Source organism: Dermacentor andersoni, chromosome 1 (genome assembly GCF_023375885.2).
Source record: "Dermacentor andersoni chromosome 1, qqDerAnde1_hic_scaffold, whole genome shotgun sequence".
Lineage (NCBI taxonomy): Eukaryota > Metazoa > Arthropoda > Arachnida > Ixodida > Ixodidae > Dermacentor > Dermacentor andersoni.
The window spans coordinates 299,836,434-299,844,767 of NC_092814.1; positions in this window are offsets into that span (position 1 = coordinate 299,836,434).

Consider the following 8,334-nt stretch of genomic DNA (forward strand, 5'->3'; position numbering starts at 1 on the left):
TTATACCACCTCTGTCGTTCCTTCAAGGTCATTCAATTGTCGTCACTGTGTCGGCATCCTGCAGTCCTCCTCATGCCGCTATGGTCATGGGTGATATTAGCCAGTGAGGGCCATAGCAAAGTGTGACGATACCGGACTAGCTCACATTTAGCCCAAGAGCAACGGAAGTCTCAGAATGGCCTCTACAGTTGGTAAATAACTGTGACTTCAGAAATACGGTGTATCGCTACGTCGCTCGAACGATAATCGTATTATTATAGACAGCGATCGTGAGATGAGTTCTGCCCAATAGTTGTTATTGATCTGCTAATTTTCTTCCTACAATCACTGACATCACCAACGTCACTACGGGCTTGCTCGTCTGGATTGTAGCCGTCTGAAGTATGTTTTCGAAGAACGCAGTTAGCGACGGTGTCTTCTATCAAGGAAGGCACGACGCCTCAAATAGCCGACGTTTATACTCCTCCGGATTGGCGTTTCGAACACACGCACGTGACAGCCGGCCCGTGCCACGGGCTGTAGTTCGCTCAGCAGCAGCCGATAGGCGCCCCAGAAGTTACACGGTAGGCAGGTTCAAGTGAAGAGAGTAAAGTTTAGTATCCGGATATAAGTTGGTGCAAAAAAAAAAGAAAAGAACGAAAAAAAAAGAAATTGAGTGGCTTTTCGTGCAATAATAGGACCGGAAGATGTCGAGATAGTGTATTCACGGCTCTCTCACTGGTTGTACCGCCAACATATGCAATCTTGCTCATTAACACTCTTCGGCTGCACGCTGAAATAGTTGCACTAGCAACGCGCAGATACTGTGGGCTTTGATGAAAAATATATTTATGATTTGCTTCGCTACGGTATTGTTGCGCTGTCTCGTATGAATGTATGAATGACACCGAGATTTCGGCGGACACCTTAGCGTCTATTTCTGGCACCCGCCGCGGTAGTCCATAGGGCATGGCCTTGAGCTGACGAGCTCGAGGCTTTGATCGCGGCCTCGGCGGCCACTTTCGAAGGTGGCAAAATGAAAAATTCGCCGACGATTACGATACTTCCATGCGAAATTCGAGCGCAGCTCTATACGTGTTTTCTTTTAATTATATATTGTCTGGCGCGGAAAATCTGTCTCGTGCGGCATATTCCAAGTGTGGTGCGACTGCCTCGCTAATCGGGAGATCGCGAGCGGCAGTGCGTGGGTGACACGTGGGCGCGACTCACAACAGCCGCCGCATAGAGACCTCTGCTCATTCAGCGAGTTGCTTCCATATATGGTATCTGTGGACGTGCTTTCCGCATGCCATCGATGAACAAACGATGGCGTGCTACTGTGGCGCCCTCTTGTAGCCGTCGTCGCTGCAGAGACCGTCTTGCGCTGCCCTGCGCTTTTCTTGTCACGCTTTCGCCACACTCTCCTCCTCCGCCTCATGGTTCCGCTGCCCCCTCCTCCTCCGCTTTCCTTCACGCGCTGTCTTCGCTATCGCCGTCTTTCATCTCCCGCTGCACTCCGCGTTCGCTCATCCTTCTCTGTGCTCGTTCACTCGGTTACGCCGAGTGACGCCGACTCTAAAGTTAGAGACGGGCGGTTCAGAGCTGTGCTTTGAAAAGGCTCTCGTGTACTTAGATTTAGGTGCATGTTAAAGAACATCAAGTGGTTGACAATAATCAGGACATCCACACTGCAGCGTTCTTCATAATCAGGTCATGGTATTGGCCCGTTAGGCCCCAATAATCAATTTTTAATTTTTCCGCTCTTGACTCACATGACGCACATGAAATTTAATACAGAAACTTGTGCCAACACTACGAAAACCAAATTTGGCGGGATTAAATGTATGCATTAACATATGATAAACACGATGCTTCGGACAACGGCCGTCATAAACCAGTGTAAACAATAGTATAAGCTGTACTAGAAGGGAGACTTGGGTGAGTTGGTAGTAATTCATGTTTTGGAATGTAACAGCGCTAAATGGACAATTAAGTACTTCTGTTCTTCTTTGCCTATGTCCTTGTCCGTTGAACGCTGTTACTTTTGAAAACATGAATAGGTATAACTTGGTGACATAAGAAAAAGGCGGAAGTTCATCGCCTAAGGAGGAGCTACTGGCGTATCTAGACGCCGTAGTAAGAAATAAGCTATCGTTATAGAAAGGTCAAGATTGCAGTTGCAAATGCTCCTGAAATGTAATGCGTATAGTCGTTTTACAGCACCATTCCCATGGGCGCCCCCTTCTTTGGTCAGGTGACACTGCTCGTCATTAAGCACCTTCAGATCGGCGTTTGCTCGCATGTTTGCAATGGCCACGGCGGCTCCAGGCATGGCTCAGACCACCGCTATTTTGGCCTCTATGGTGAGCAGTGAGGGGGTAGACGACACAAGAATAGGCTGAAGGTGCAGAAGGCGCTTAGTTTATCTGTGCGCTGAAATATTATCGTCTGCAAGCTTACTCTCTGAAGGCAACAAATGTAGCCACCTAATGTTTGCTTTTACCCTTTATATTCTAGTGATCACAAGGGTAGATTTGCAAGGTTTATTACTGCCATGTACTTGTTCTCGTTAATCACTCGTTAATTGTATGTGCAACAATTTCGTCGGTGATTAGGTGGGTGCGCGCGCGCAGAAAATGCCTGTTTGTGACCTGGGGCGATATAACGTAAAACTATTCAAAACTTTTCAATTCCAATTTTGCAATCAGCCCTCCGCCATTGGTCAAAAACTTTCTTGGACCACCCCCACTTCATCTGTCCGTCACGCGACGTCACGAAAACCGCGATAGCTCCCCATCTGATATGAGGTGTATACACTGATCTTGCATGATTTGACCGAACAGGTGGCTAATAGACCTGTTTTGTTACATTGTTTGGCTCTTCACTAGACGGATCTGTGCCCACTGGCCTAACATCCAGATGGGAAATTTCACTTGTCTGCATCGCTGTCGACACGAACGCCCATTAGGACATGCGCCAGGGACAGGCACCGCTAGGTAGTCTGTATATTTGTGGGGGAAAATACGCGAAAACACATAAAGAAACGACGAGACAGGACGTTTCTTGACATATTTCCGCGTCTTTTCCCTAGCAAGAAGTATAAACCAACTAGCCTAGCAACTGTGAGCATAGTTTCTGGATATGAATACCAAAGATTCAGCTAAAATGTATTGATGTTAGAACATCATGGGGGCGCGTGTAATGGCAGATGAACAGGCATTCGAACGGCACAGGAAGCTGTGAAGTGGACAGTCCCGCTCGGTTGCCGCATGTACCTCAATCTTGCCAAGCTCTCCCTTAGATGACGCGGACTCGACATTGGAAGTTACCCCCACTTCACCTGTCTGTCCCGCGACGTCACGACAACTGCGAGAGCTCCCCATCTGATATGACGTGTACAGACTGATTATACATGATATGACAGAAAAAAGAAAAATAGTTACTTCTGATTCGACGCCTATTCGCGATTAGACATCGGCTATTGGTCAAAAGTTTTCGGTTTGCACCCACTTCACCTGCCTGTTGTGATGATATGGTACGCGGAAGTAGGAAAAATAAACATATGAAGGCAGTGCGCCGTGCGGTAGCGAAGAGGACACAGAGTCTTGGCAAATACCCGTGAGTGAGGACCCTCATCATCATCATCGACACCGAGTTGTGAGCGTCGACGGTGGCTCCTCGAAAAGCGTGGCGCGAGAGAGTGTGGCCCGTGGCGCGAGCAGCGCGCGAGGTTCGGCGTTCGAGGGAAAAACAGCTTCCTCGCTGGGCGTCCGGCCCATAGGAGCTATCGCCGCCCGCGTCACTGCGCCACGCCCGAATCAACGCTGTCACCCGCTAAGAGGCTACCTAGCCCAGTTCTTCCGCTGGGCAACTGGTCAAGGAGGGCTGGCGGTCCTGAACCTGGGTGAACTAGCGTTCGGGTGAGCGGCCTCTGGGCTACCCCTCCAGCTGTGGACGCGACCCGGTGGCTGCTGCTGTGGGCTCCCGAGCGCAAACCCCGCCGGAGGGAAACCAGGCAGGCGGAGGCTCCGGTATATCGACTGCGGCGCAGGGACACCTGAGCCCCCTCCGACCCTGCTGTCCGACACTGCTGTCCGACCCTGTTGGCCGGCATCGTTTCTACGAAATCTTCGACACGTATTTCCGCCTGAACTGTAGGCCGATCACATTTTACCAATACATATATATAGCTGCATGTCGTCTAGAAGGTATTTGGGGGGACTGTCGCGTGTGTGTGCCGTTTTCTATGTGTTATGTGCGTCAATACAAGTCTGATGTGTGTTTGTGCTTCTGCGTGCTGCTTCTGCCTCTTTCTGGAGTGATCCTGCACCCAAGAACATCCCACCTGTCACTCAACGTCACGAAACCGCGAATACTTCCCGCGTCTAAGTGACGTGTACGCGTTAAAGGTGCATTAATATGCAGAACAAAACTGAATTTTCTTCAGAATAGCCGCACGCTGCCCCGTTCCGAAAGGAATAAAATAAGGCTGTCGCCGATCGCTCAGGCACTGGCTACTCGCACCAGCCGGAAAGCATGGGTTTATTTGCGTATTATGAAACATTTTGCGTGGCCGTGTAACGATTTCGAGCGCTTCCGGCACGTTTACGACCCCGTTCTTCCAACTCTTCTTTGCTGAGGATCCGTTTTACCGTTATTCTTAAGCTTCGGTTGCATGCCGCCGCGATTTTCGACCAGGCACCGCAAGCTAAGTCAAGGAAAGTGGGCGAATCGCAGACGCCAGCACTACCCTCTTCATCCGGTTATCGATTTTCAGTGCACTGGCTCGGCCCCATGGAATCCCTCTCCACGTGAGCATGCTCCTCGCATATTGTCAGCCAATTAGATAAGAGAAGCCGCTCAGTGTAGGAAATGTTATTCGTTTATTCAGCAGACAAAAGTGACTTCATATCAATGAGAAGAGCGTTTGATTGGTCTGTTCAGGCAACCCTGCGGTTCACCGCCAGATACTTACGTCGGCGGTTACACAAATTTGACGTCAGGAAACTGAAATAAAAACATATTAGGTTAGTTATACGTTATAGGGCCCCTGCTCCGATCATGGTTGTTGGTTTGTCGCCAGCGCTGATAAGATTTGAGAATGGTTTTCTGATTACTTATGGCGCACATTAAAATATATTCACGTACACGTGGGCTAAAACGTTGCATGTGGCCCGGAAATCACTCACCTGCCGTTTTATCTCAGGCGCAGAAAGGAAACTCGCGGTGTCCGCCTATTATTACACGTTTGACTGCGCTGCTATGGGAAGCAGAAGTAGCTCTAGTATGTCAGTCACGTTTACGTGGGGAGGACGTAGCCCTGACTTCCGTGCTTATCGAAGTTATTCTGTGATATTCTGTTATATCGGTGGTGGTAACAATGTGTTGTTACTTGCAGGCGGTGTTAGCCTGGCAGTTATAGCCGGCTATCGGTCCACCTGCGCGCAGCTTGCCATAGCACACAGCGAGCTACCTGCGCTCCATTTGTTCAATGTTGCGTAAAGGTAATTTCAAAAAGCTCTTGCCTCGGTGACGCCAATTTCGAGTAATACATGCTTCGATATAACATGACGTATACTGTTACACGGTTTACCAAACTTGCAGACTTACTGTTTCCACTGTAGATCTGGCTACCACAGGTACTTTTCTGATGCCCAATCTAAATTTGTATACTTCCATGCATTCCATCTTTTATGACCGTTCCCATTTGTAGGGAGTGCACAAAGGGAAAGTCCTGTCTTGAAACAGAAAGACGTGCATTTGCATCGATATCACTGTCACAATATCTAATTAAATGAAACGTGCTTTGTGCCGTCATTAGTTGTTTCAGCTTTCCAAGCAACAGTGCTTTAATTGTTATTGGTCAATGGGAAAATGTTGCTCTTGTCTTTGATATCAAATGGACCTCGTGTCCGACAGTGAGGCTGATACGTCGAGGAAATATACATGCATCTGGTGCAATTTGGTGCTAAAAAACGCTGTATCAGCAGCTATGGCAATTTGCAGGCTGTCCTTCGAGCTCTTTCATGGCTCAAAATTCTTTCACTGGAGATCAGTTGGCTATCCAGTGGTGGCCGCTAAGCTTGTTGTGATCGCCTTGCGAAAAGGTGTGCATGACAAGCGGCCCTAAACACAGGCGCTGTGTAGCTGTGTCCGGCGGCAGCTGACCGCGGCCGCGTGGGCCCATCTTGAAAGCGATCTGCGATGGTGACAGAGCGCGCCCCATGATGATATGTTCGTGTGCGCTGTGTTCTCGCCGCACGCATTGAAGCGAGAGGCAGCACTAAGGTCAAATCGCTCGCTGTTGTTGCCGCGCTTGCTCACTCTAGCGTTTTGACAGCGAGTGTGCGCGGTCATCACATGAGATGTGCTCATGGTTGCTTGAGCGCGCGTGACACCATGCTTGTTAATTTAGTTAGTAAGCGAATCTTTACGAGTTTATATGGTCGATAAAACTAGTATCCTTAATTCGTCTAGGTGATTATTAATTTGCTGTTCCAATCGACGCTTCGGCTTTTAGGTGAAACTGCGACTTTTTATGAAAAAGAAAGAAAGCCGAGATAATGTATGATAAGAGGCGAGTCAAGAAGGTTTAACGCATTTTTCATAGTGGTAATGTTCGAGCAAATGGAATAGCTTCTAAAAATTAAGCTTTCCGAATAGTTTTGCCCGAGTTGGCGCTAGGGTAGCATGTTGCTGAGGCGTATACTAATTTGCTGCGAAAGAGGGTGTTGTATATTCGGAGTTTGAGATTTACAGCAGCGGAAAAAAATTACGGCAGACGGAATCCATCCTGCAATTCATATTTTTAAGTATGTAGTTAACATTCGGAATTGACGGTGGTGTCAATGGCAAATAAGTAGGCACCTTATAACAGTCCTTATTTAGGCGATGTTTGCAAAACAACGTTACATATACATCAGGTATTTAACATAAATCCTAGCGTAAACTCATTACAATGGACGTCAGCATACATGATAAATCGCCCGGGTCAAGAAAAAGTAGCTTTGTATCCAAGACGAGGAGAAGAAAATGGCGATTTCCATTGCAGACGGCACTTGATGCTTAGAACATTTAAAAACATGCTTGAAAGACTTTGCATTGAGGCTGCACGCATCGACGCAGCCTAGTAAGTTTATCGAACGCAGTCGTAAGCCAGGGTCATCTACGGCGAGCGTCACGAAACCTTTCATGGTGGCAGCCTGCGAATGACACTAACAACGAGGTGCATTCGCTGAAACCCTAAATTTGCCCCTATGACACTGACTCTAAAACATTTTATACTTTTTATGTTCTGAGAACTTTTATGTTCTACAACGAAGAAAGGTGAGAAGTCGGTATGTCGAGAATGATTAACTTGTTTCTGGAATTATTTCTGAAACCGAAGGTGCGTCTGGTGAACCTCCCTGCGTTGCCTTCCCCCCCTCTCTCTCTCTGCCACGTGAAACGCTTTCCATGAGTTCCTTCGCTCTCTGTCGCAGTTTCTCTCTGTATTTGTGGAACCAATTCTTGAGTGAGTGAGCACTTCGAAATATATATGGTGATTATTCTTAAGATTTTCGGACGTTTTAAAAGTCGCCTGTCGCACATAACGTAGTTCTCCTTCTTGAGCTGGATTATTCAGAAAAGCGGGTATTACTTTCACGAGAAATCTAAACATATATTCAGCTAATCAACAAAAATTCAGTAATTAGCTTGTTTAATAATTACAGTACATACTGCAATTTACCGATACCCGCCGTGGTTGCTTAGCGGCTTTGGTGTTGCTCTGCTAAGCACTATTTCGTGGGATCAAATCCCTGCCACGGCAGCCGCATTTCGATGGGGGCGAAATGCAAAAACAGCCGTGGGGTACTTAGATTTAGGGGCACGTTAAAGGACCGTAGATGGTCAAAATTAATCCGGAGGTCCCCAACTACAGCGTGCCTCTTAATCATACCGTGGTTTTGGTAAGTAAAACACCATAATTTATTATCTACGAATTGAACCGGTGAGCTTGCAGGGGATATGCACTCGGAATTAATTTCCCGAGTTACGCCAGTTTGGAGATATGCACCATCAAACTTGCCATAAAAAATGTACTATCGTCGCACGCACTTTTTTAACAAAACGCTCATTCATGAATTGAAGCAAAACAGTAGCTGGAAGCCCGCATATTTCGTCCCACACATTGGGAAATAATATCATGAAGCTGGTGTCATCCTCGACATTTATTCCAAGTGGATACGTGTTGCAAACTCACCAGCTACAATTTGTAAATTGCAATATGTGGCGAAAGCAGTTATTTCGGAAATTAATTTGAAAAATTTTCTTATTTAGTTGATTACATGTTTCCGTTGGTCGTGCTAGTAACAT